At 47.3% G+C, this 27,924-nt stretch overlaps 1 long non-coding RNA gene across 7 annotated transcripts; it reads right to left on the minus strand.

Moving 5' to 3' along the window:
* Window positions 1–27,924, minus strand: LOC139040026 (uncharacterized). 7 transcript variants are annotated; one of them, XR_011493700.1, is made up of 6 exons: window positions 27,395–27,924; window positions 19,421–19,529; window positions 10,314–10,441; window positions 9,617–9,732; window positions 3,683–8,685; window positions 1–3,391 (listed from the first exon to the last, which is right to left on the minus strand). It is a non-coding gene; the product is annotated as an uncharacterized lncRNA (long non-coding RNA). The 7 variants fall into 7 exon arrangements; XR_011493695.1 differs by having other exon boundaries at window positions 27,330–27,924; XR_011493698.1 differs by having other exon boundaries at window positions 10,310–10,441; window positions 27,330–27,924.

Here is a 27,924-nt window from a genome sequence, read left to right on the forward strand (position 1 = left end):
AGCTAAATTTTACTAAAAAGGCCAAAAATAAATGATATGAAACAGATGTATAATTAGTGAATTATGCATGTTTTAATTCTATTACTCATCCAAATATTGCTGGCCCATCAGAGTGTTTCTACTTAGTCATCAAAAGTAGTCTGCTTTCCATTGATTTTTAATTTTGTCAATGATATTTTGAACTCATCGTCATGAAGATGTATTTGAATGATGGGAGGGTGGGTCATATTTATGACAGTTTTACTTGATTTATAGTTAACTGTTCATATTATATACAAGTAGTTTATCAACAACAAACTACCGATTTATAACATCGATTTTGATGTATGGCACATGATCATCTACTTGCACTTTTTCTCAGGGCCCCACAAATATTAGGGACAGACCTGTCCCCAAGGAGTGGGCCAGTCATGTGCTTGTCAGAGCTGTGGGTAGGGGTTAAGGGTATGGATTTTGCAATCCCATTCCTGAGTTCAGATCCTGGTTCTGCCACTCATCTACTGGAAAACTTCAGGCAAATCCCTTACTTTCTCCTCATTTTAGTTTCTTCAGCTACAAAATAGAGATAAAAGTAGTACCCACTCCTGTTAAGATACACGGCCCAGCTGTAAAAAGGACAAAGCAGCAAGTTGCAGAAAAACATACACAGTATTCCACCTTTAGTGTATAAAGGGGGGAGGGGATGTTTTTTAAAAGATATATTTACAGTTACTTATATAAACTTAAAATAAATCCAGAGAATATTCAAGAAACTAATTACAATAGTCACCAAGGGGACAAGGCGAGGTGGGGGTGGGGGTGTCGGGAGACTTTTCACTGTTTACTTGTTCATACATTTTATTTTTGTATGTGAACCATACGAATGTAATACTTATTCCTAAAATTAAATTATAATTTTAATTTAATCTTAAAAATGTGTCATTCAGAACTGCATGCAACGTTGTGACAAATCAGGGTGAGCCGTTGTCTCCCCTCCCTTGACCGGGAAGGCAGCTCTTGGACGGTTAACGTGCCCTGAGGCTGCTCGCTTGTTTTTGCCTCAGCGCCACACACTTCATTCCCCCTGGGTTTCCACTCAACAAACTCAGCAAGGTCCTTGACCTGGCCCCTGGCCCACCTCGGGGAACAGCATAGCCAACAGCCCCCGGCCAACACACCACCACCAGGAAGGCTGCCCAGAACCCAGGGCTCACACTCCCGCCTGGCCTTGTGACATACCCCCCGCATCAGCTGTGCTCACCTGTTGGACTTCACGACACCACCTGCAGGGCCCGGACTCCAGCTTGGCTGCCCTCCCCCCCTTTCCTGACTTTTGCCTGCATCCTGGGCTCAGGCCCGAGGCTGCACTCCTGCCCGCAGCCTCCTCCTGCCCTGGGCCCACCCTCGGACCCCGGGCTTCATTCAGCCTCAGCTCCTGCCCACCGGGAACCTCCAAGTTCTGGCCCTGCCCTACCAGCCTGTGCTCTGAACCTGGCCAAGCCCCCCGGGCCTCTTTGGGACATGAATTCGAGGAAAAGAACAGTAAGTGCAGCTCCTTTGAGAAGCCAGCGGTGTGGAGTTTGGGGAATACGGCGGTTAGGGACACACTTTTGATCCCTTTTCACAGCTTAGGACAGAAACACCTAGTACAGGAAAACCTTGCTTCTATCCACATTGGAAGCTGGGAAGCGTCATCTGCACGTCAGAAATGCCAGGGACTTTATGCTAAATACAGAGCATGTAGGAGTAAATTAGAGGAGGACTTTTGAGACCCGTCCCCAAGCCACCTCTCCCGAGGGAGGCTCAGCCTCACAAAATGAACAGCTCTCCAAAAGGGGGAAAAATAATCAGACGGAATCCTTAGGAAGCAGGGTGTAAAACTGCACAGCTTAGCCGAGAAGTGAGCACCGCCCCCCCGCCCCAGCATTCTGAAGCACGATGCAAACCTAAGAGAACCGTTTTCAAACATCACTCCATGGCAGCCGTTCCACCAGTGCCCACAGATATTTTTCTATGGACCTTTGTTTTAGTCTTTACCAGTATCCTGTGAACTATTTCAATAAACAGAGTAAGGCAAAGGAAGAGAAGTTTCAGAGAGCAGAATAAATCTTTGAAATGTTAACAGATTCCCAGCCAACTCTGCACGGAGGGAGACACGGGGCACAGACCAGGCACAGATGTGGCCACCTGGGCTCTGCCACCATCTCCGGCAGCATCGCCAAGCAGAGAGGGAAGGAAGGTTCCAGAATTAGAGGAAAAGGCCAGGTGGAGTGAGAGAGTGAGAGAGAGAGGAGGCCCAGCCAATCAGAGATGTGAGGCACTTCTGAGACCCTCTGGTCCTGCCCCGCAGTGGTGCTGGCCTGGGTTCAAATCCCAGCTCCCCCGCTTACCAGCTGCGCACCCTCAGGCCTCAGTTTCTTTATCTCTATCTTGAGGGTAAAAACAGCATCTGCCACATGAAGCCAATGTCAGCATCAAATGGGACAATGCACACAATCACTTAGCACAGGGGACAACATGCTCAGTAAGTCGTGCCTGACATTTTTTTTTTTTTTTTGGAGAAAGATTAGCCCTGAGCTAACATCTGCTGCCAATCCTCCTCTTTTTGCTGAAGAAGACTGGCCCTGAGCTAACATCTGTGCCCATCTTCCTCTACTTTATATGTGGGACGCCTACCACAGCATGGCTTGCCAAGCGGTGCCATGTTCGCACCTGGGATCCGAACCGGTGAACCCCGGGCCGCTGAAGCAGAACGTGCGAACTTAACCACTGTGCCACCCGGCCGGCCCCTGATGTGATTTTTACCGGCAGGGCTTTGAGGGTGCTGAAAAGTCCCAAGGACATCCCACAAGCCAGTCTTTCTTGTTCCAAAATGTTTTTTCCTTACTTTTTTCCCCAGTTCTCCCAGGGCTGACCAAGTTCTGGAAAACAGGTTGCCACAGAACAATTTGTTGACAGCTATCGATTGTGTAAGATGGACGATGACTGTCCAGCCCAGACACTGCTCCCGAGGGGCAGGTGCTTCAGGAACCCAAGCCACGGATCAGCCTGAGGCTGGTGAACGTGAGCATCGAGCGGCAGCGTCCCGTGGGAGGAAGAGCACGGCTCCAGGACAGAACCCGGTTCCCACCGTGGCTTGTGGGGGCCCTGGGCACGTCACTTAACCAGTTGGGGCCTCCACTGCTCATTCAAAAAATGGACATGGTCGTACCCTCACTAGGACGACTGCAAAAAGCAAATGCAAGAGCGAATTTGAAGAGCCCGGCATGGGCAGTTATACTTCCATCCCCGAGGAACTGAGCAAATGGTGTCCCCACTGAAGTCAGAAGATCCAGCCGGATTTCCAGTCAGCTGGAAGCTCAGGCAAGTCACTTCTCTGTCAGGATCCAAGCAGATAATGTGCCTGAAAGAGCTTTAATAATGACAATAATTTGCTGAGCATCCTATTGCTTACTAATAAATCCTCTTCCCCACTGGGCCTCAATGAAACCTCTGAGGCTCAGAGAAGCGCAATGATTTCCCAGGGTCACACAGCATGTAAGCAGCAAAGCAGGAGATCAGATGTTAGTTTTGCAACTCTGAGTCCCCAGCCCTTTCTCTCTGTGCCTGCCCCAGAGCTTGGGGCTCTACGGCCTGACGGGCAGACTCACCCCCACACCACCCCCAGGCCCCGGCAGGAAGAGCTCAGCCTGGCTCCGCTTACCAGCTCCCTCGCCACTGGTGAGGGGACCCAGGGAATATCTCCTGCTGCCACTCCAGTGTCTGATGTGGTGGGGCTGGGATTTGAGCTCCGGTCCATCAGACTCCACCTGCACGTGCCACATGGGGTAATACGTAGAAGCAGTAAGACGGCATCCGGCCCCTCTCTGTGCTCGGTGGTGGTCAGCATGGTACTGTCAGACCAGCAGCTCGTGGGGCAGGGACCATGTTTTCTGTACCTGTAAACTCTGGTGACTGCAGACTGAAAAAAACACACAAGGACTCTGGCTTAGCAGAGCAGGCTTCAGGACTGTGGCCGGGGAAGGACACTGCTCAAAAGAGACAGAGCAGAAATGGCCAGCGAGGTAGGAGGAGGACCAGGAGGGTGTCGCAGCCCAGAAACTGAGGGAGGAGAACTTTCAGGACGGAGAAGGCCATGGCGCCAATGCTGCGGGGAGGCCCCAGAGGATTAGAATGAAGAGGCCCTCGGGTTTTGTGATCCGGCAGTGCAGGAGGAATCCTGGGGGATCCGATGCAGAGGTCTGAGTGGCTGAGGGAGAAGAGAGGGGATGAGATGCTCGCTCCAGCAAAACAGGAAAAGCTAATGTTTGTGGAGCAATTAACACGTGTTACCCACTGCTCAGCACATTTTTCTTTGTTATTTCAGTAATTCTTCTCAATAATCCTGGAAGATGAGCTATTGTGCCCATCTTACACATGGTAACATCAGAGAGGTTAAATAATTTCCCAAAAGTCACACAGCTAGGAAGAAGGCGATACAGGAGTTGAGCATAATTCGCTTTGATATCTTAACCAAAGCCTTAATCCATGTAGGGGAGGGGAGAGGAGAGAAGGGAGAGGGGGCAGATGTCATGGGGACCCAGATTCTAGGCCACAGCGGGTTGAGTACATTCCTCTCTGGTTTCTGCCCGTATGAGCCACTTAGTCTGAACCAAGGCCTACTCTAAGGTCTCATACATAATTTTGCAAACTGAAGGAACTTGCCTAACATCCCAATTCTACAATAAGTCCTTTCTGGAGTGTGAGCCAGAGAAGAAGCTTCTGGAAGAGAGTGGAGCCCAGAATTCACTAAAGATTAAAACAAACCACAGGCACACCCCATTTATAGGAGTATAGCATTCCAGTTTCCATTATCTCGACTGGCCCTCCGACCAGCCCGCGGTGGACACACCCGGAAGCAGCCCGTCTGGCAGAGGTGGAGACTGAAGCTCGGGGATCTCGTCAGGGGCCGAGGGATCAGAGTGCTAAGCTGCTCTGCTGAGAGCCGGTTTTAATCTTGTTCTCACCAACGGACTCTGCCAAGAGACAAGGAGAAGGAGATCCGAGGGAAAAGTCCAGGATGAGTCACTCTACGTTCGTGTATCGACCACCTACTACGGGCATAGCCCACTCCAGGCAGAGATTTAGAGAGACAACCAGCTGGGGAGACAGACAAGGACACAGACGGTGACTCGGGGCCCTCGGAGCAAGAATGCTGGGGTGAGAGGGGGCCTCCTGCCCGGGAAGGAAGGCTGCTCCCACTCTGGGGCTGGGGTACCCTTCTTTCCCCTGGAACGTGAATGGCATCTTCCCCATCCTGGTTCACTCATCACAGCCAGACTCCCAAGACACCTGTGGGTGTCCTGACCCAGCCAGCCCAGCTCAGCAGACCCTGTGCTGTCTTTCTCCCTGGCGACCTCAATGGCAACCCCTGGCCAGACACTGCTAATGGGCTGATTTTGGGGGACAGAACCTGGACCCAACTTGTGTCGGGGTCAAGACAGTCTCACTCTTGCCACCAACTCCGTGTGACCTGGAGCCTCTCCTCTCACACCCCTGAACTTTGATTCCCTCATCTTTCCAACAACATCGGGCCCATCCCACAAAGTCGCCAGGAGAATGCAACGGGATCGTGCCCGTGGAAGTGCTTTTTAAGCCGCAAATCTCTTTATAAAGAGCAGGGGCTTTCGTAAGGCTCCCAGTGAATTCCCACAGTCGAGGTTCAAGACGGTCCTCGCCTCTCTCCAGAGGCAGCGGACGAGTTAATTTTCAGCTCTTCAGCCCAGGGGGAGCAGAGGCAGAGCAAAGGGCAGGTCTGGAGGCCTCTTTTGGAAATGACAAGATCCATTTAGCAATCAATTAGCGCGGTCCCCAGGCTCGGGGCCTGCACGCTCGGCAGAAGGAATGCTCCGCGCTCGCTGATTGGAAACAGATGCGCTGGCAGACGGACCTGCCGGCATTCCTGGGCACCCAGCGCCTGGCGGAGGACAGGCTCATGATTACATTCTGGGCACCGACTCGGCGAGGGAGGCCAAGGAAACCAAACTCCAAGAGCAGCCTGCCTGGAGATTGTGTGCCTTTGAGGGGATTTAGCGCTGGGAGAGGGGAGAATGTTGACTCTGTCAGAAATAATCTGAGATAGAATTAGTTCAACCAAATACAGAATATGACTTTGGACCAACAGATGCTGATCCCAAATGAGACACCGCTGACACGTGAGGAAGCAGGTGACAGGAGCTGAGCACGTTGCAGGAGGCCCGTATCTCCATTGCCTTGAACAGTAACCCACTGCCACCAGTTTCATTTACTGAGCTCTTACTGTGTGCAAGGCCCAGCACCAAGCCCTTTATGCACTATCTCATTTATTTATCACAGCTACCCCAGTATGTCCATTTTGCAGATAAGAAAACTGAGGTACAAAGAGGTTGAGTAACTTGCCCGAGATTGCACAGCTAGTAAATAGTGCAGCCAGGACCTGAACGCAGCCGTCTGACTTCAGAGGCCCCTCTCTTGACCATGACGGGAGCTATTCCTCTACTTCCAACTTTTTCCCTCTCCTTTAACAAACAGAAGGAGAGCTTTGAGCTCCTCTACTCAAATCTCACAGCACTGCAGGAGAGCTCACCGCAGCGTCCCTGACAGCGGTCAGAAGCCTCTGTCAACTCGCCCGATGACAAAGGGCTCACCACTTCCCAAGGCTGTTGGCCCTCAGCATGGACACTTCACAAGGTTGGCCATTCTTCCTTCTGGTAAGCCAAATGTCGGGGCCCTATGAGCTTGGGGCTTCCCCAGGAGGTGTCTGGATCCCCTCAGAGGTGTCTACTTCCTTTTCGCTGAGACTATTCCAGGGCCTGACCATGACCCCATCCTTATTTTTCTAACCCTCTGCTTGACAGCTGCTCCTTGCACAGCCAGCTGTGAGCTCCCACATCACCAGCTCCCTTCCCTGGACACCTTCCAGCCCTTCAATGCCCCTGGTGGGCCCAGATGTGGACACAGGGTCAACTAGGTCTCCCATCTCCCTGCACCACAAAATGGAATATTCTTTAAAATATTACATTTTTTTTTGAGGAAGATTAGCCCTGAGCTAACTGCTGCCAATCCTCCTCTTTTTGCTGAGGAAGACTGGCCCTGCACTAACTAACATCTGTACCCATCTTCCTCTACTTTATATGTGGGATCCCTACCACAGCATGGCTTGCCAAGCGGTGCCATGTCTGCACCCAGGATCCGAACCGGCGAACTCCGGGCCGCCAAAGCGGAACATGTGAACTTAACTGCTGCACCACCAGGCTGCCCCTTAAAATATTATTTTAATACAGTTCATTTGCCATTCTAAGAGTGATACATTCCCACTGTAGGAAATGTAGAAAATCCAGCGAGCCGAGCAAAACTGCCTCCCCAGAGAGAGAAAAAGCGCCCATCGTCCCACCTCCAGCCTTGTTTGCTCTGCTCCATTTTTACCTGGTTCCATGTATTCTAGATCTACAAATTTGTGTCCTTTTTCACCGACCATTACAGCATAGGCAGTTTGCTGTGTTGTTAGCAAGTCTTTGAAAACGTCATTTGTGACGGTCACATAATGGTCTGTGAAGGGGACAGACCTACCCCCCTATTTCTCTCATTTGGGGCATTGATACAAATCCACGTCTCCCGTTCTTCCTTACTACAGGACCTCAGTTTTGTTCAGGGTCCCCACAAGATGTCACCTACGTATTAGGGGATAGGGCCCTTGATTCCAGACTCTTTGCAATAACATCAAGCCCCCCACCCCCATGTTCGCATGATTAGGCCTGAGCAGAGGGTACCACTAAGGCACAGACCAGCATTCCAGCCCTATGCCCTTTTTAGTACCCTGCTTAATTTTATAACCTCATGATGTCACAGCCAAAAAGGCCCTTTTAGATGATCCTCTCCAGTTTCAGATCAGTAAAACTGAGTCCAGAGAGGGCAAGTGAGTTGTCCAAGGTCACACAGTGGCAGTGCTTGGCCAGGAGCCGAGGGCTCCTAATTTCCAGTTGAGGGCTCTCTCTACGGCCACACTCACACTGCCCGGAGGGAAGGCAGCTCTCAGACAGCCAGGGAGGGCCCAAGTCAGGGCAAGATTTGTGATTCTTTGACACTAAGAAGAATAAATCAAGCAAGCCATTTTTAGCCAAAGCAAGAGGCGTCTTACCAAGAGTTCGAATTTAAAAAAAAAAAAAGAAAAAAGGGGGGAACCAATAACGGCACGTGGGCCACAGATGAGGCCATCTGGAAGCTCACAGGCCACTTCCATTTTCCCTCTCTCCCCAGCTTCCCCTCTTCTTCTCCCACAGTCTCAGACACCACCACCAAGACCCCCTCTGGCATCATCCATCTTGCAGCTCCTAGGTTGAGATATTGATGTCCTGAATCCTGGAGAAGGGAATGGGAGGGCAGGACCAGGCTCAGCGATAAAATAAGATCCAAACTGCAGGACTAGAGGACTTCTCATGTCTTCTTATAACGGCAGGAATGGGTTAATCTGGGGAAAACCGAAATGTTTGAATGAATGATACCAGCCGGAAATCGCCTTTATTGGCACTGAAATTCCAGAGAACTCAGTCGCTTCAAATCTCTGGTCTGAGTCCTCGTTGATAAAATTTATTCCTCCAGTTCATTCCACCAACACTTCCTGAGTGTCTGCTGTGTGTCAGGCTCTGTGCTGGGCGCCGAAGAAAAGGCCAAGAGGCTTAAGGATCTCGGCTACCAGGAGAAACAGAGAAAGAACAAGAGAAGGGGACATCCGTTTAATACCTTTTTCCCCCAGGCATTACGATAGACAAAAGGGACACAACGATTAACAAAGACAAATGGTAAGGCTTATGGTTTTGGAAATTTGTTTCACTAGATAACCTGAAAACACTCCCACTAATTGACACCTAGAAATTCTGGATAAAATATAATAGATGCCCTTTTAAAAGCAGAGCTAAGTTCTCAAGTAAGAAAGGAAACCCTCAGGGGCCACAAATTGAGAGCAGAATAAATATCAAAAGAATAGCTTTTGAGTTAAGGCTGCAGCTGGGGGGGGGGGGGCAGGGGCAAGGGGGTGGGGAGGGCAAGAGGGGAGAGGAGAAGCTACAAGGAAGCTTATCTGCTCTAGACTGGGCTCCCTGTGGGGGAAAAAAATCTCCCCAAGACAGGTAGCCATGTGGGGTGGGAAACTTTGACTACCATACACCTGGGTCCAAGAACTCTCAAATTGGTAAAGAAACATAGTAACAAACATTAAACTGTAACAAACATAAAACTGCTCTGGAGAGCAGCCCTCAAGCTGGGCTGCAGATGCTTCCCACAGATAGAGTACTGCTGTGGATGAGCTCACAGTCGAAAACTGCGAGACGGGTGAGCTACAGACAGAATAAGCAACAGGATTTGATTCCCCTCTCCCAAGACTTCAACCATTAGAACAAAATAAACTACAAAATAAGTATGTCTTAAGTAATTAACAGAAAAGAGTTTTAAAAATGAAAAGGTTTTTTTTAAAACAAGCATATTTGGAAAATATCCAACTTGACCTATTTAGAAAAATATAGAAAGACACAAATGAAAAACCCAATGGATGAGTTAAAAAGCAGATTAAATGCAGCTGGAGAGATGATTGGTGCACTAGAAGGTAGCTCTGTTAATAATTTACCTTATTTGGGCTGGCCCAGTGGTGTAGTGGTTAAGTTTGTGTGCTCTGCTTCAGCAGCCCAGAGTTCACGGGTTCAGATCCCAGGCACACACCTACACACCACTCATCAAGCCATGCTGTGGAGGCATCCCACATAAAAAATAGAGGGAGATTGGCACAGATGTTAGCTCATGGACAATCTTCCTCAAGTAAAAAGAGGAAGATTGGCAATAGATGTTAACTCAAGGCCAATCTTCCTCACCAAAAAAAAGCCCAGCAAAAACCAAAAACAAATAATTTGCCTTATTGTTTCTTATGCAACAGAACATTTTTGAATAGTATTATGTGGTTTAAGTTGCAGTGTCAGTTTGAGACTAATCATTCAACGGATAAACAAAAAGAAATGGATTGTTTTAAACATTGACGTCATGAGCTTTTTAACATTAACTGTCAGCCATTCTTCTATCTTACCTTTTGAACAGACTGCTCTGGCATTATACATTTCAAACCTTTTTTCTCCTTCAGTAACCATATACTTTCAATGCTGAAAGACCTGTTCCCTCATAACTGGTCTTCCACCATAAGACCAGTTATCGCAGTACAACCTCTGACCCCTGTACTTTATGCCTCACTCCCAGCTGACCTGACCAAGTGGGCAGTAGTATATTCTTCCCGAAAGCCATTCCCAAACCAGGATGACCAGCAATACTTTACCTACACGTGGAAATGACTGCAAACAACAGGAATAGATACCATCGGGCTGGAGGGCCTGTCGTCAACTGGGAACCGAAATCATTTCTTTTAAGTCAGAGAATTCGTTTATCCAATATGGCTCCAGGTTAGAGTCTGCCAATGAAAGAAACGCGAGCGAGATTGGAAGGTGGAAGAGAAGTAAGGTGAAATAATGGCCATTTTTTTCAGAAGGTTGGAGTGGTCAGACATGGCTTCAAAATTGCTCCACAAGCCACCACGTTGAGGTTGTACAGAAGCAGCAGTTCCACAGCCTTTGCCCAAACTCTTACTTCAGAGTCATAGAGGCAAGACACGGTGGTTTCCTGGACTGTCCCAAAATTGGTGCCTTCTCCCAGCCCCTCCTGTCTCCTCCCCCTGCCAGGCCAGAGGTATAGATATTACACTGATTCATAGAACTAATAGTGTGCTGGATGGACATGGACTTCACAAGAATAAGATTGGAAAGTTGGTGACAAGGTATAAGAGGTGTGAGGAGAGACTTCTCCAATTTAGCACATTTGTGTGAGGTCGCTCAGTGGCAGAGAGCTCCAACAACCAGTGGAGAAGACCCATTCAGTGGAAGTCGGTCAGCCTTCCCTCCAGCCACTTTTGTCCTTGTTCGAGGTGCTCACCAATGAAATGGCCCTGGTGGGAAGGATGGAGGTTGTGCCTGGGCTCATCGGTAGGGACCCCCACACACCAAGGCTGTTCTAGCTACAGCCCCTGCTGAGTGTCCAACATGCCAACCTCAGAGACTAACACTGAGCCCTGAATACAGCACCACTTTCCAGAGGGACCAGCCAAGCCATTTGATGAGATGTTGATGACATTGCACCACTTCCATCACAGAAAGGAAACTTGTCAGTTTATGGAAATGGATAAGCTGATTCTCATATTTGTATGGAAGACCATGAAAACCTGTTGTTTTTATCCCCCAGGGGAAGATTCACCCTAAGCTAACATCTGTTGCTAATCTTCCTCCTCCTCCTTTTTTTCTTCCTTTTTATGCCCTACAAAGTCCCAGTACATAGTTGCATATAATTGTAAGTTCTTCTGGTTCTTCTATATGAGCCACCACCACAGCATGGCTACTGATAGACGAGTGGTGTGGTTCTGCACCCAGAAACCAGGCCCAGGCCACTGAAGTGGAGCATGCTGAACCTTAACCACTAGGCAATCAGGGCTGACTCCCTAAGTCATTCTTTTTTTTTTTTTTAAAGGTATGCCTTTTTTTTTTTTTTTTTGGTGAGGAAGATTGGCCCTGAGCTAACATCCATTGCCAATTTTTTTTCTCCCCTTTTTTTTTCCTCCCCAAGCCCCAGTACATAGTTGTATTTCCTAGTTGTAAGTCCTTCTAGTTCTTCTATGTGGGATGCCACCACAGCATGGCTTGATGAGCAGTGTGTAGGTCCAGAGCCAGGATCCAAATTGGTGAACCCCAGGCCGCTGAAGCAGAGCACTCAAGCTTAACCACTACACAACTGGCCGGCCCCCCTAAATCATTCTTGAAGAAGAACAAGAGGGAAGGATTTGTCCTACTAGAAATCAAGACAAAGCTATAGTAATCAAAATAGTGTGATGTTGGTGCAGGAGTAGACAGACTGACGAGACGAGAGAGAGGGCCCAGGAACATACACAGGCACATGTGGAAACTGGATTTATGATAGAACAGACATTGTAGACTAGTAGGAAAAGGATGGACCTTAAATAATACTGGTTCAATTGGTTTTCCGTATGGAAAAAAAATTAAAATTAATTCCTCCTTCATATCCTATGTAAAAATCAATTCAAGGTAGATTAAACACAAATGTGAATGATAAAACTATAATAAAAATGAGAATGTAATATAGGATAATAATTTTAGGCCCTCAGGGTAGAAAAGGACTTCAAAAATAACAACAAAAAACATACATAAATTTACAACTTCTGGTTCTCCAGAGACTTCATAAAGAATGAGAAAAAAACAAGCCACAGACTTGGAGATGTCAGTTTCAAAACATATTACAAAGGTAGTTTCTAGAACATGTAAAGAATGCTTATAAATCAAGAAAAATTACCCCAAAGAAAATAGATGAAAGAAAAATAACAGGAATTCCACCGAAAAGATAAATGTCTCATAAACATGAGAACATGATCAACATAATTGAGAATAAGGGAAATGCAAATTAAAATCAAAACTCCAAAATTAAAAGGTTAATCACACACATACACTCACAGTGCCATGGCACACTCCACACTTACAAATTTGGCAAAAATTAAAGCATTGACAACACCAAGTGTTAGTATATGAAGCAAAAGAAACTCATATATTGAAAGCAGGAATGTAAATTGGTACCTCCATTGATTGTTAGGTACTAACTAGTAAAGTTGAATGTGCCTGTTCACGTGGTATACATGCACCATGACCCAGAAGTCCCAGAGCTAGGTATATAACTATCAAAAAAATTGGAAACATTGCAAATGTCCATAATGAGTAGACTAGACTCATATGTCTTGTGATACAGCCAAACAACAAGCCCACTGTTTGACTATAGTGAAAATGGATGCATGACAGTGCTACTCTCAACATGAGTTAACTTCAAAAACAAATGTGAAGGAAAAAACAAGTCACAGAAGAATATAAATCAGATTCCACTTGTCTACACTTTAAAAAAGCAGGCAAAGCTAAATAACAAACTGTTTAAAGTACACATACAAGTGGCAAAAGCTATGAGGAAAGCAATGGAATAATCAACATCAAATTCAGAAGTGTGGTGATGTGCAGAGTGGGGCAGGATACACGTGAGCAGAGGCCCAAAGGGAGCATCGAAGATATTAGATAATGTCCTAACTGTCAACCTGAATCTGAGCGTATCATTCTTTGATATATTTTATACACTCTTATGTATAAATAAAAGCAAACACACAGAGGGTTGAAGCACGTGTCACAGAACTGAGGTCACAAAAATGGTCCATTATACACACTATCCAATGTGTTATCATAGGAGCCATGGTAGCTGAAAGGGTATTGACAGGTCAGGCAATTTGAAGAGAAAAAGGACGTATTAATTTAATGATATATTTATTAATTTATTTTCTTAAGGTAGAATTTTAAATTAAAAGATTTTTTTTCTGCTTTATCACCCCAAAACCCCCTGTACACAGTTGTATATCTTAGTTGCAGGTCCTTCTAGTTGTGAAAATTAAAAGATTTTTAATGTAGGGTATTTTTGAAAAGAGAAAAATGCTTAAACATTCTCCAGAATTGATGAATCTTCAGATCCAGGCAGCACAAGAAGTCCTTAGAAGGGTAAGTAAAAATGAAACCATCACTAGACACATTACGGTGAAGGTGACCACAAGAACGTATTGTTCTAACCAGGTATTTTTGAGAATGTAAGAGGCACAATCAGGAATTAAACAAGGGTAACAGTTATAAACCAGGACTGTCCAGGGCAAGCCAGATCATATCATCATCCTGGTGAAACTACAGCCACAGACAAAACACAGATTGCTCAAAAAGGAAACACAATTAGACTGGAAATAGACTTCTCGACAGTAATAACAGACACCAGGAGACAATGGAAAAATATCTTTAAATTACTCAGAGAAAATAAAGGTCAACCTAGAATTCTATACCCAGCGAAATGTCATGGGAACAAAACTACTTTTGCTCAAACAAAGACTAAGCGATCTTTACGTGCTCATGCTGAAAGAAGAACTAAAGGATGTACTTCAGGGAGAAGAAAATTGAGTGTAGAAAGGGAATGAGAAGCAATAAACGATGATGAGCAAATAAACTGGTAAAGTTATAAATAAATCTGAATAAGCCATGACAACTTAATTATGTTAAGCTTTGACAAATAACATTATTATAATGAATAATGTAGGATATTAAAATGAGGTATAACCAAAAAGCTAGAAAACAATATGTTAGCTAGGAAGGAGGAGATATTTATAGTTAAAGCATCAGATGGCACTTATGTTTAGCGAGAAGGATATAGTGATACTAATTGTTACCTTATTAGGTCAAGTATATTATACATAAATATATATAACCACTAATAGAATGCATAGCTTCCAAGCTAGTAGAGAAGAAAAAAGAGAAGCAACTAGATCAATCCAACAGGAGGCAGGAAATGGGGGCGGGGCGGGGGGGGAGGAAAGGAAAAACAAAGTAACTAAAAAAAACCACTACAAAATAAAACAATACAAATAAGCCTATACATCATATACGTTAACCAAAATACGACCATCTATACAAATATATCAGCAATCATATAGTACATTTAAAAATACTAAATTATTTGCTTAGGAGATAGAGATTCTCTGAATAAATTAAAAACCAAAAGCTGAATGTGTGCCATTTACAAAACACAGGGACCCAGAAAAGTTGGAATTTTCTTAAATGACCAATGATAAACTAGGCCAATTGTAATCATAAGAAAGCTGGTGCAGTCAACGGATAGCTGACAAACTATACTTTATGGCCAAAGCGTTGTGAGAAATACAGACAGGCACTAAACAATAATCAAAGGAAAAGGTCAGCAGAAAGGGAGAACGTTTCTGACCATTATGCATCCAGTTAAAACAGCCTCGGAAGATAGAAAACAAAAGTTGACAGAATTACCAGAAGAAATTTAAAATCTGCAACCATAGTGGGAGCATTTAGCACGTCTCTCAGAAACTGAAATATCAAGGAGACAAAAAACAAGTTGGATTACAGAAGATTTTAACACCACGGTAAGTTTAATCGAACGGATGTATATAGAACCCTACAACCAACAGCGAGAGAATACACGTATTTTAAGCAGCCATGAAGATTTTCAAAATTAATCTCGTACTATAATAGAAAGCAAATCAAAAATCTATCAGACTACATTCTCTTATGATAATCCAATTAGATTTTTAAAAAATCGATAATACAATACAGCTTTAAAAATTCAATCTATTTGGAAAATGTAAAAACACACTTCTAAGCAACAAATGGATCAAAGAAGAAATCAAAATGAACAATGGAAAATATTTAGAACTGAATGATAATGAAATTCTACATATCAAAGTTTGTAGGATGCAGCTACACACAGCACTTAGAGGTATAGCCATAAAAACATAGAAGAAAAAAATGGAAAATTAATGGATTAAACACCAAATTTAAGACGTTAGTACAACAGAGTAAATCCAAAGAAAATAGAAGGAAATCATAAAGAAAGGGTGAGGGGCTCAGGCCGGTGGCATAGTGGTTAAGTTCGAGAGCTCCGCTTCAGCAGCCTAGGATTCACAGATTTGGATCCTGGGCACAGAGTTACACACTGCTTATCAGGCCATGCTGAGGTGGCATCCCAAATACAAAATAGAGGAAGACTGGCACAGATGTTAGCTCAGCCACAACCTTCCCAAGCAAAAAGAGGAAGATTGGTGATAGGTGTCAGCTCAGGGCCAATCTTCCTCACCAAAAAAAAAAAGAAAAGAAAAGAAAAGAGAAAGGACCATGTAGTCACAAAACGGAAAACAAAGAAACAATAGGAAAGGTAATCAAGTTTCATTCTTTGAAAATACCAGTAAAATAGACAAACATCTGACCTGATTGATCAAAATATCAAAACGCCAAATTATATCAGGAGTGAAAGAGGGACATAACTACAGATATAGTTGAGAATTTAAAAACAATAAGAGAATACCATGAACAAGATTATGCCAACTAATTGAAAGAGTTAGATGAAATGGAAATTCTCCCAGAAAAAAAAATAACATCAAAACTAATTGAATAAAAAGTAGAAAATCTGAACACACAAACAATCATTAAGGAAATTGAATCTGTGTCTTAAAAATCTACCCCGTATACACAAACACACAACACCTAGCCCGGGTGAGTTTCAAGTTGGTTCTACCAAACATTCAAGGAAAACTCAACCCAACCTCATGCAAACACGCCAAAGACTAAGAAAGGAAGGGAAATTCCTCCCAGACTATTTTATGAGGTAAATATAACCTTGATACTAAAAGCAAACAAGGAAAATATAAGAAAGGAAAACTACAGCACCATGACACTTCTCAACATAAACGCAAAAATCTTAAAATGTTCACAAACCAATACAGCATTATGTACGATAACAAGGAACACCAACACAAACCAACTAGGTTTATTCCAGGAATAAAAGGCTGGCTTAGCATCAGAAAATTTGTTGGGGGCCGGCCGGTTGGCACAGCGGTAAAGTGTGCACATTCCGCTTCTGCGGCCCGGGGTTCAAGGGTTCGGATCCCAGAGTGAACGTGGCACCACTTGGCAAGTGTCCCACAAATAAAGTAGTGGAAGATGGGCACAGATGTTAGCTCAGGGCCAGTCTTCCTCAGCAAAAAGAGGAGGATTGGCAGCAGATATTAGCTCAGGGCTAATCTTCCTCAAAAAAAAAAAAAAAAAGAAAACATGTTAATATAACTCACAGGAATAGATCAAAGAGGGAAATTATATAATATAATTATTCAATATCCTAGAAAAACCATTTGAAAAAATTGAACATCTACTTATGATATCAATTTTTTAAATTCTTAGCTAACTAAGATTTAAAGGGAACTTTATAACTTAAAGTGTATCTACAAAAACCTCAGAACGAACCTCATACTTCACGGCTAAAAATTAGAAGCATTCCTTTGAAAGGCAGGATCAAGACAAGGCTGCCCGTGATCTCCTCTTCTATTCACCATTATTCTGGAGGTCCTAGCCAGTGCCCAAAGATAAGACAGAAAATTAAAGTGTAAAGATTTGAAAGGAAGAAATGAAACTGTCATTTTCTAGGGATTATAGGATTTATCCATAGAGAAAAATCCAAGAGGGGCTACTGTCAAACCATAGGAACAAATATGAGCGTTCAGAAAAGTGCTGGATAAACTGTCAGTGTGCAAAAATCAACTGTGCCCCCGGAATCAGCAATCAATTTAAAATGTAATTTTTTAAAAACTCCATTTGCGGCAATCAAAAAACTATAAGATACCTAAAATAAATCCAACAAAAAATATGCAAAGACCTTCACAGAGAAAAGTATATAACTTTATTTAAACACCTTTAGAAAACAAAAAATAGAGCCACAGATCATGAATGGGAAGACGCAAGGTCCTAAAGATGGCAGTCATTCCTCCAAATAATCAATAAAGATATGCAAATGCAAACAAAATTTCAATTGCTTGTGTGTGTGTGTGCAAACTGGTCCTAAAGTTTGTATGGAAGAGCAAAGACCTCAAATAGACAAGCTGATTTTGGAGAACAAAGTAGGATGACTACCCTACCAGATAGACATTTTATGAATTATAGTAATCAACACAGTGTGGTATTGGCATAGGGATAGAAAAATAAACCAATGGCACAAACTGGAGCCCAGAAACAAGTCTAAGTCGCTGCTGTGGGAACCTCATATATGACAGGGCATTACAGCTGGCAGGGAGGGGGTAAGCTCTAGGGAATAACAGAGCTGGGAATATTGGTCACCCAAATGGGGAACCAGGGAAAAGTAGATTCTTATCTCATACTGTGGACAAGAATCAATTCCAGGTGAATTAAAGACCTACGTATGAAACGCAAAGTTTAAAACCTTCAGAAGGAAATATAAAAGGAAATCTGTATGACCTCAGAAGATTTCTTCAAGCAAGCATAAACCATAAAGGAAAAGATGGTTAGATCTGATGACAGGTAATACCCTTAACAGAGTTAAAAGATGAAGCATAGTGATTCTTATAAAGTTAAACATACATCTTCCCTATGGCCCAGCAACTCCACTGAGGTATTTACCCAAGAGAAACGAAAACATATGTCCACAAAAAGACAAGTACTAGAATGTTTATAGCATTTTATTGAAAGTAGCCCAAAACTGAAACAACCTCAATGTCCGTCAACAAGAGAATGGGTAAACATATTGTTGTATATTTATACAGTGGAAATCTACTCAGCAATAAAAAAAGAAATCTATGCAACAACATGGATGAATCTTAAAAACATTATCCTGAGCAAAAGAAGTCAGACATACTTACTGTATGTTTTCATTTATATGAAGTTCTAAATCAGGCAAAATTAATGTATGTTATAAGAAGTCAAAATAGTGATTGCCTAGGAAGGAGCATGGAGGATCTTACTAGGGTGATGCGCATATTCTATAACATGATAGAGGAGTGGGTTACATACCTATGTGCATTTGCCAAAAATCCATGGGGCCAGCCAGGTGGCATAGTGGTTAAGTTCACTCACTCTGCTTCAGTGGCCCAGGGTTCGCCACTTCGGATCCCAGGTATGGACCTAGCACTGCTTATCAAGCCATGCTGTGGCAGGCATCTCACATATAGACTAGAGGAAGATGAGCACAGATGATACTCAGGGCCAGTCTTCCTCAGCAAAAAAAAAAAAAAAAAAATCCACCAAACTGTAGCAATCGACATTTGTGTATTTTACTGTATTTAAAAAAAAAACCTCCCGAGTCTTCCCCCCTCCCCTCAAAGAGACAAACTACAACTCAGGATATTTGCCTGCCAAGAGCTTCATCTGCAAAATCTATGAAGAGCTACCACACAATTCTGGAGAAAAATCACCAAGTAGAATAGGTAATTCACAGAAGAGAAAACATTTGAAAATACATTCAACCCCACCAGCAGTCCGGAAAATAAGATAGCACTTCACACCCACTGGATGCACAGAGTTTTGAAGTCAAAACGTTGAAAAAGGCAGATCACAGAAGAACCCAAACTGTATGTTTCCATTTATGTAAAGTTTTTTTAAAAACCCAGCAACCTAGGGGCTGGCCCCGTGGCCGAGTGGTTGGGTTCGCGCTCTCCGCTGCAGGCGGCCCGGTGTTTCGTTGGTTCAAATCCTGGGCACAGACATGGCACTGCTCATCAAACCACGCTGAGGCAGCATCCCACATGCCACAACTAGAAGGACCCACAAGGAAGAATATACAACTATGTACCAGGGGGCTTTGGGGAGAAAAAGGAAAAAATAAAAAATCTTTAAAAACAAACAAACAAACAAACAAAAAACCCAGCAACCTATTGTTTAGGGATACAGATACATTTGGTATAAGTATAATGAAAAGCAAGAAAATCATACACACAGTTCAGGATAATGGTTACCTCCGAGAAGGGAGGAATGGGGATGCTTGAGAGAGACTTCACACGTAATGGTTACGTTCTCCTTCCTGAATTGGGTCGTGGGTACACAGGTGTCCACTCTTTCAGAATCCTTAGATATTAAACATATTTTATCTATATTTATATCTACTTAATATTTAAGCATTTAATAAAAGTTTTCATAAACATGCATTGCAACTTGCCTTCAATGACGTCTATAATCCTATCTTTAAGAAAAAGCGTCTGAAGCAATATGGCAGGCCGTAAGATGGGACAAAGTTGGGTATGGGGTACACAGGTGTTTATTAGTCTCAAAATATTTAGTAGCAAATGTTCTGTAAGAAGAACAGTAACATCCCCGTTTACAAGTAAGGATGTCTGTGTTCTTGCCTGGCTTCCAGTCCTGTGGAGACAGGCATTAATCAAATACTTTCTCTTGTTATATACATAACTACCAAGTTAAGTGCCCTAAAGGAAGGGGAGTCACTCCAGAGGAGCATAAAATAAAGCTATTTGGACCTAGACTGGAGTGTCGAGTTGGTGGTTGGAGTGGAAGTGCGGGCCAGCGTGGGAGGCAGACACACAGACAGACGGTTCGGTGCAGGAAGACAGAAGGCAACCAGGAGGGGAAGAGCTGGTCCCAGAAGCCAGTCCCCTGGAGGGGACAAGCCAGCAGAGCTCTGAGCGATGACTAGGACTCAACCAAAGGAAGAAGGAGGGTTAGAGGCTTCTGTGCCGTGGGAGCATCGTGTGCTGGGCAGAGATGTGAGGAAGGTAAGTTCACCTGGCAGAGCGGGACTAGCTCAGGATGCCTGGAAAATAGGGCTTGGGGGTGGTGGCAGGAGATGAGGCCGAGAGACAGGCAGGGACGGCTCATGGGGGCCTTGCATGCCTTGCAAAGTGGGGATTTAAGCGGCGGAGGGGCACTCTCTGAGGCATCGCCTGGTTGGTGGAGAATGGATTGAAGGCAAACAGCCTGAAGGCAGGGCATGAACACAGCCTGAAGTTGGTGGCTGTGGCAGTGACGTGAGGGAGAAGCCGGGAGCCTGCAGTGAGGCCGGAGGAGGGGGAATGGAGCCCAGGGGTGTCTGAGAACCAGCAGAGGGTGGCGCTGCAGAAGCCAGGGAGGGCAGAGCTCAAGGACGTCAAAAGCGACAAAAAGCCCAACGAAGCTTGAGACTGAAAGGATTGCCCTGGATGGGTCAGCTAAGAGATGAGAGCAGGTGGGGTGGAGGCTGAAGTCAGCCTGCAGTGACCTGGAGGGAACGGGATGACTAGAGTGAAGACAGGGAGTGGAGAGAGGGGTAGCTAGAGGGGTAGCTAGAGGTGATGCTGGGGGTCGGGGGGCGACCTGGAGTCTAGGATGAACCGGGCTGAACATGCAGAGAGGCAGTAAGACAGCCAGCAGAGGCTCCATTCTGGACTGAGTGACAATCGACGAACCATGATGAGGTCAGGAAGGATTCCTGAGCAGGGGCCACAGGACAGAGCGACCCTCTACCACTAAGGTGAAAGGGCTGGAGAACGGGAGGTCCGGGGATGTAGAAAGCTTCTAGGTGAGGACGTGGACGGGAAGCCAAGGGACCCCACTGAGGGCCTCTACTCTATTTTCTTTATGCAGTAGGCAGCAAGGGTGTCTGCTGACCAATTGGGGGAGGGGTCATCTCATTCCCCCAGCCTGGCTGCAAATGTCTTGTCCATGCTCACGTCCTTCCAGCCCAACAGCCACAGGAGGTAGCGGACCTACCCACTACAGACACCTGTCAGAGGAGACGGTGAGCCGCTGGCCCCGATCGGTGCAGGAGAAGAGGTGGAACCTGCTTCGAGTCATGACTGCCCCTCCCACCAAGTAGTCACTTTAAAGGGAGCACAGACTCCACAGGCTGCCGGCAGCAGGGCGCGAGGGGCCTCTGTGGGTCCTGCACTGGTGAGGCTGGGGTCTCAAGAGAGAAGCCGACCTCAGGCCGAGGCTGGCGGCTCAGACATCTCTTCCCGATTCATCCACTCCCTGCCCTTGTCCCCACTTGAGCTCATTCACAAGCTAACGATCTGAAAACAAAGGGAAATCATCCAGCAGAGGCCTTCGCATCTGCGGGAGCAAGGAAGTCTCGGTCTCAAGGTTAATGGTGAAGAGGAACTTGCCCAGCTGTGCAGGTCGTGGGGTCAGCAGGATTCTTGGTAAACAGGAGGGGACTGTGGCACCGGGGCGGTGGGGGGTGGGTCACTAAGTGATCTGGCCACAGGGTCAAGAAGAGGCCAAGGATGCACAATCTCCTGGAAATGAAATGGCGATCATTTATAAGTGCAAATTGTTTTACATTCCAGGGGAGTTGGCTCCTAAGCCAAACTCTTCTGCAGAAGTTTAGGTAGTGGGTGAGTCATTGTTATAAATAGACCTGCAATCAGAACGTCATCGGAAAGGACACAGTCCCATAGACAGAACCTTGGAGGAGTGGAAGGCACTGCATGAATTGAAAGCTCAATTTTTTTTTTATATTTATACCTTTTTTGTTAATTTTTATTTACTTATTTATTTTTTGCAGGGGAAGATTTGCATTAAGCTAACATCTGTTGCCAATCTTCCCCCTTTCTTCTTCCTTCCCACTCCCCAACAACAAAGCCCCAGTACCTAACTGTATATAGTGGTAAGTTCTTCTGTGTGAGCCACAGCCACAGCATGGCTACTGACAGACAAGGGGGCTGGTTCTGCACTGCCAGGCCGCAACCCAGGGTGCCAAAGCAGATGCTCTGAACTTTAACCTCTAGGCCATCAGGGCCGTCTGGAGAGCTCAGTTCTGAGAGGGGTACAGAGGGAGAGCTTTGGGGGCTGTCATGGAAGAAGAAGCAGGCTGGAGAAGGGAGTTCCAGCCAGGCAGGAGGAAAATGATGTTGTGGGCTGGCCAGTGATAAGCCACCTGCATGGCTGAGCAGAGCCCAGAGCACAGCCTATGGGTCCCTGGATTGACTGAGCCATCTCACATTCCAGAAATTCCTTCAAGGATCTCAGACTCTTCTAGGATCCCAAGATACCCCATCAAACAAGGCACAAGAGAACAGAACTCCTCAGCTGGAATCAGCTCATTCATTCTCCCGATGTTGATGTGCCCAGACCTGATGGGCACTGCAGACACAGCGGACCCCGGCCCTCAAGTTCACATTGACTCCACAACAGGTGCTCAAGCTCATGGGAAACTTGTCAAAGGGGAGACCATCGTCATGGAAATCAAGCACTGTCCCCTGAGGGATTCTGAGTCCAGCCAGACCTGCGGGAGAGAGGTTGCCCAGAAGACTTTCCTGACCTCCCCGCAGCCAGGTGGGTGCCTTTCCCTTTGCTCCCACAGCTCCCTGGACTTTATCTTATCATAGGTCATGTCAAGGACTTAACGGTCCCAGAACTGAGCTAAGGCCCAAAGCGAAAAACGGGGACTGAGAACCGAGTACCTCCATGCCCAAAAGAGGTAGCCTGGCCCACCCGGCCACCGTGAACTACCACTTCCAAAAGAGACAAGGGAGCCAGGGAACCTGCCTAAAATGTGTCAAGGCACAGGAAGGGGGGGTTCAACCTAGCACAACAGAAAGCAATGAGAAAACATAAAAATGTTTCCTGTTTAGATGCCCGTGAATGGACATTCCCCAATAAACCACAATTATTGTATGCTTTCACAACAGGATTGTGGACTCCTTGTCGGGGAGAGATGTCACCCCTTTTGTCCCCAGTCCCTGTAGTGGTCTCAGGCACAGTCGTGCTTGTTGGACAGAACCAAACGCCCAAGGCCCCTCTGTTCTCAGTAAAGGGACCATCTGAGCTCCCCATATTGCATTTCTTATCTGTTTCACAAGCCAGCGCCTCAGAACCAGAAGCTGCCACATCTCACTCCAGGCACCAACCACTGGGGGTCCTCCCCCATCCTGGGGCCCCTGCCCTGGGCCTCGGAGCAGAGAGGTTTGGAAGACTCAGCGGCCTGTCCTGGAGCTTCTGGCTTCGCCTCAGACTCGCCCCTCTCTCGTCTTCTGGTGTGAGGTCCGGGGCCTGCCGAGCCTGGCCCAGCCCTGAGCGGACATTGGGATCTCCGGGAAAACCGAGGGAGGGGGCCCGCTTAGGGCCCACCAGCCAGAGGGCAACAGGAAGTGGCCAAGAGGCTCTGGCTGAGCCAGAGGGGAAGCACCCCCGTGCCAGCAGCATAGACAAGGCCCAAACGTGTCTACTTTGGCAGGCGCGGGGAGAAGGGTGGCAGTCCAGGGAGGGGACAGCCCAGGCCTCCGGATGACTAAGAGGCTGAGGCTTAGACAGACCATTGGCTGCCCCACTGACATGCAGAGCTTTCCCAGGACTTCCTTCTGTCACCGCCCCAAAGGTAGAGGGAGCTTGGGGGGGCTCCTGAGCCACCAGCCCCTCAGGCGCCCCAGCCAGCAGGATCCAGAGACCCAGAACCCGCTCACGTCTCCAGACACCCAGAGGAAGCCTCTGGATACAAGCATGCAGCCCCAGAGAGGCTTCAACGGCCACCCAGCCTGACGGTCCTGGCAGCGTCCCCAGGACACAGCAGGAGGGCAGCGCAGCCCAGACCTGAGCCCCTCCTCCCTTGCGGGAGGCAAGTGTTGATCGCTTTTCCATGAGTACGAAGGGGAGGTTATCCTGGCAGCGTCTCACTCCACAGCTGGGGAAACTGGGGCCAGAGAAGGAGAAGGACTGACCCCATGTGAGCCAGGGGCTCAGCGGCAGGCCCAGGAGTTGGTGCTGAGTATGGCAGGCATGGGGAGCCACTGAAGGTTTCAGGGAGGGAGTGACATGCCAGAAGCAGGCAGCAAAGAGACCAACTACGGGGTGGCTGAAATTGGCTATGCTGGGCGGTGGGGGGTGTGGCAAGAACTTGGTGGAGACCTGGGGGGAGGAAGACGAATGGATCTGCATGGAACAGGTGTACATCTGGGTCGTGGCCACTGCTCGGATGGTGCCACAAAGTATGATGTGGAAGGATGTGGTCAGGTGGGCACAGGGGCCAAAGATGACCCCGAGTTTCTGCTGAGGGTGCCTGAGAGGCGGGCGGGGCCATTACCAAAATAGAGAAGTCAGGGGCTCAAATTCAGGCAGCTTTGCTGGAGGACCAGGAGGACCAAGCCCACTTCCTCTAGGAATAAGTGTTGGGGGCTGGGGTGGTAAGTCTACTTTTCTACTGCGAGCTCTAAAGTCAGCTGCACCTGAGCTCCAGTCCCCCACCTCTGCCATTCACTGGCTCTGTAGCCTTGGTCAAATCATTTAATCTCTCAGAGCTCAGTTTCCTGACCTGTAAACTGAGGAGAATAGCGCTCACCCGCAGGACTGTTGTAAGGACTAAGATACCACAGGTAAAGTGCTCGGTGGTTATATGCACTGCTAAATGTTTGCTGTGATTCTCATTACAATGCCAAGTGCTTGATATATACGACCTCATGCAATCCTCCCAGCAACCTGCAAAGCTGGCATTGTTTTTGCCCCAATTTGCAGGTGAGAAAACTGAGGCTCAGAGAGGCTAAAGAAATTTCTCAGAGTCACACAGCAAGCATTAGAATCGGAACAGGGATTTGAACCTAGGTCCTTCTGGCCCAAAGCAGAAACTTTCCAGCATCAGATTATATCTCCACTGCCTTCCTGGGACTTCAGGGCTGTCTCCCACTTCCAGGAAGGAGAAGAGTCAAGAGGCCTAAGGAGTATGCAGTAGGTTGAAACCCATAGAACATGGACCTAGAATCACCCGGATGTGGTCTGGACAATTTTATTCGTCTCCAATGGACCCGATGACATTTTCTCTCTCCCCACTTTTTCTTCTCCCGTCAGTGAGACTGTACTCTCAACTCTAATGAGTCACCGGAAAATGTAAATTTAAAAAAATTAAGAGGAACATTGCTCCTACGTAAGCCCCTGCCATCTGTGAATCATTCAAGACAGGTATAATGGACGTAATTATAGCTTACCCACAAGCTAGACCCAAAATCAGGCCTAAAGGCTGATTTCAGAGCCTAGTGGTTTCCCCAGCAGAGCCCAGGGCAGCTGAAGCCAGCCCGGAGGAGGCCTCAAACCTGAACTGGTGCTTGACGTTGCTGGTCATCTCCCTGGGGCCCAGGGCAGGAGAAACCTGGGTGCCAGCCCTGACACAGAGACGCAGCAATCTCGGAACTCCATCCCACCCCACCCCCACACTGTCTCCATCCTCCCCCCTGTCCCCCCGATTCCCCTCACTCAGGCCCCTCCCTCCACTGGAAATCATCCTCCTTGTACCACCTTGCTTCTTAAAGGAGCCAGATGTTTATTCCTCCATCGCTGTAAAGCCATTCAACCCCGCAAAACACAAGGGGATATTCAATTCCTAACTCTGCAAATAGGGTAGGCCAGGAGCTTGACTAACCACTCTCTGCTTCTCTTTCCTCATCTGTCAAATGGGGCAATAATAACCCCTTCCTCACAGGGGTTGTGTGGCCATTAAGTGAGACGATGCATGTAAGGCCCTTAGCCCAATGCCTGTGTTCAGTGCACACAGCTATGACTAACTCCACTGTTCTCTTCATTATCTTGGGAGATGGGAGTGTCAGGAGCTCCCATGTAAGACGGCAGCCTCCTCCCACGGCCTCCGGCCCCGCATTCTGGTGGCCAGCCTCAGGAATCACAGGGCACAGTAATTAGAATGTCAGAGCTGGAAGATCATCCAGCCCCAAGAAGGACAGACAGCAGCCCAAAGCCCTCCAGTTGGGAGTGGTGGAGTCAGGACAGGAACCCAGGCCTCCTGCATCCAGGCCACTTTGCATTCCACTCCTGCACACACGCTCCCTCAGAATCCCAGAGGTCAAGGTCAGAAGAGCAAGCTCAACGCCTCTCTGTAACCTGGGGAGATGAGCTGAGCTCCGGGGAAGTGGGAAGCATTTCCAAAGTTCTCCAGCTCAAGGCCAAGTGCAGTGGGCAGGTGGTCAGTGCATGTCAACACTCTCCTTCATGTCAATGCCACTGCCAACAGGAAAGAAAAGTACCCCAAGGCTTCTCGGGGAAAAGACCTTCCGCTGGAACTGTCCTGAAATGTCAACGGGAAGCATGGTTTGAAGACCTCCCTTTCCAGCCAGCGCCCCCCAGACCCGTCTGCACAGATTGCACTCCTAGACCCATCAGCTCACGGCCTCCCCCAGGCCTGGAGCCACCCCCAACCCCCCCCACCTAGAGTCTCACATTTCCTCTAGTCTCGTCCTTTTCCCCAGCAGTGATTCAGCAAATGCCTGTTACACACTAGGCTACAAGATGAAGGCATCGTGCCTGCTCTCCCGAAGCTCACAGGCTGGCCAGGAGACAGGCACAGGGAGAGGAGGCAGGTGCGGGCGAAGACCATCCAGCCTGGACTCACAAGAGCCAAAGTAAGGAGAAGTCACACAGAGAGGCCTGTACTTGTCCCTAAGGAAATTAGGCACATCGTTCAAGGCCCTGACCAAGGCCCACTCCTCCAGGAAGCCTTCTTTGATGCAAAGGTTGCCATTGCACTCCTCTGAACTTTCGTCCTAATTGGTCTATGACCATTTCCGGTGCCCTCCCCTCCCTCACAGCTGGGGCCCTTGGCCTGATCTGCAGGGTCTACCCTGTCCTAAATGCAGAGCCAGTGTTGACCTAAGACAGGGATGAACAGAGCCAGGGCCCAACCCCAGACCATTGGACTGCAAACCAGCCCCTTTTCCGCGTTCCCAGGCTACCTTTGCCCACTCCCTTCCACCAGTGACCCAAGGCAGAAGGAGGCTTAGAGAAACCCTCCCAGCCTCTAAGCAGTGTGGGCTCCAGGGACACAGCAAAGGCCCAGGGTCTGTGTCCACAGCAAAACGAGGATCAGAAGGGTCCTGACCCCACCTGCCCCCCTTACTAGCGAGGGCAGTGCCCCTCCCCCGTCAGTCAGGCGCTACCCACTTGGCCATGGTAACAAAAGTCTCAGTTCACATGGAGTTGAGCACACAGAGGCTCATTTTTCTCACATAGGTCATCCAGAGATGAACAGTGTCAGCTGCTCCAGGTTGTCACCAAGGACCCAGACTCGGTCTGTGCTCCTACCCGTCATCCTCAGAGTCTGAGTTTCATTCTCCCCGTTGCAAGATAGCTGCGTGGCGTCCACATTGCTGTGAACGGCCAAAGCAAAGAGGGGTGTTGGCCACAGCTGTCCCTCAGGGACTCCACACCAGCAGACTCCTGGATATGTAACAGGACAGGGACAGGAGCCCTGATCGGGATGGGAGGGACTTCTGGACTTCCCGCTGCCGCGGGCCGGAGGGTGGCCAAGCATGGATACTCGGGATGCCTGGGGCTTGTTAAGGGCGCCCCGACTTTGGCAGATGATGAAGACTGAAGCCCAACCTAACACGAGGCCTCCTCCACTGCCCCACACGGCTGGGACGGAACAGAGCCAGGGCTCAAACCTACATCTTCTAGCCAAACCAGAGTCTCACACCTTCCCAGGCTGCCTCGGGCTGCTCCCTTCAGTGGGCAGCCCCAGGCAACCAAATTCCAG

Source organism: Equus asinus, chromosome 13 (genome assembly GCF_041296235.1).
Source record: "Equus asinus isolate D_3611 breed Donkey chromosome 13, EquAss-T2T_v2, whole genome shotgun sequence".
NCBI lineage: Eukaryota > Metazoa > Chordata > Mammalia > Perissodactyla > Equidae > Equus > Equus asinus.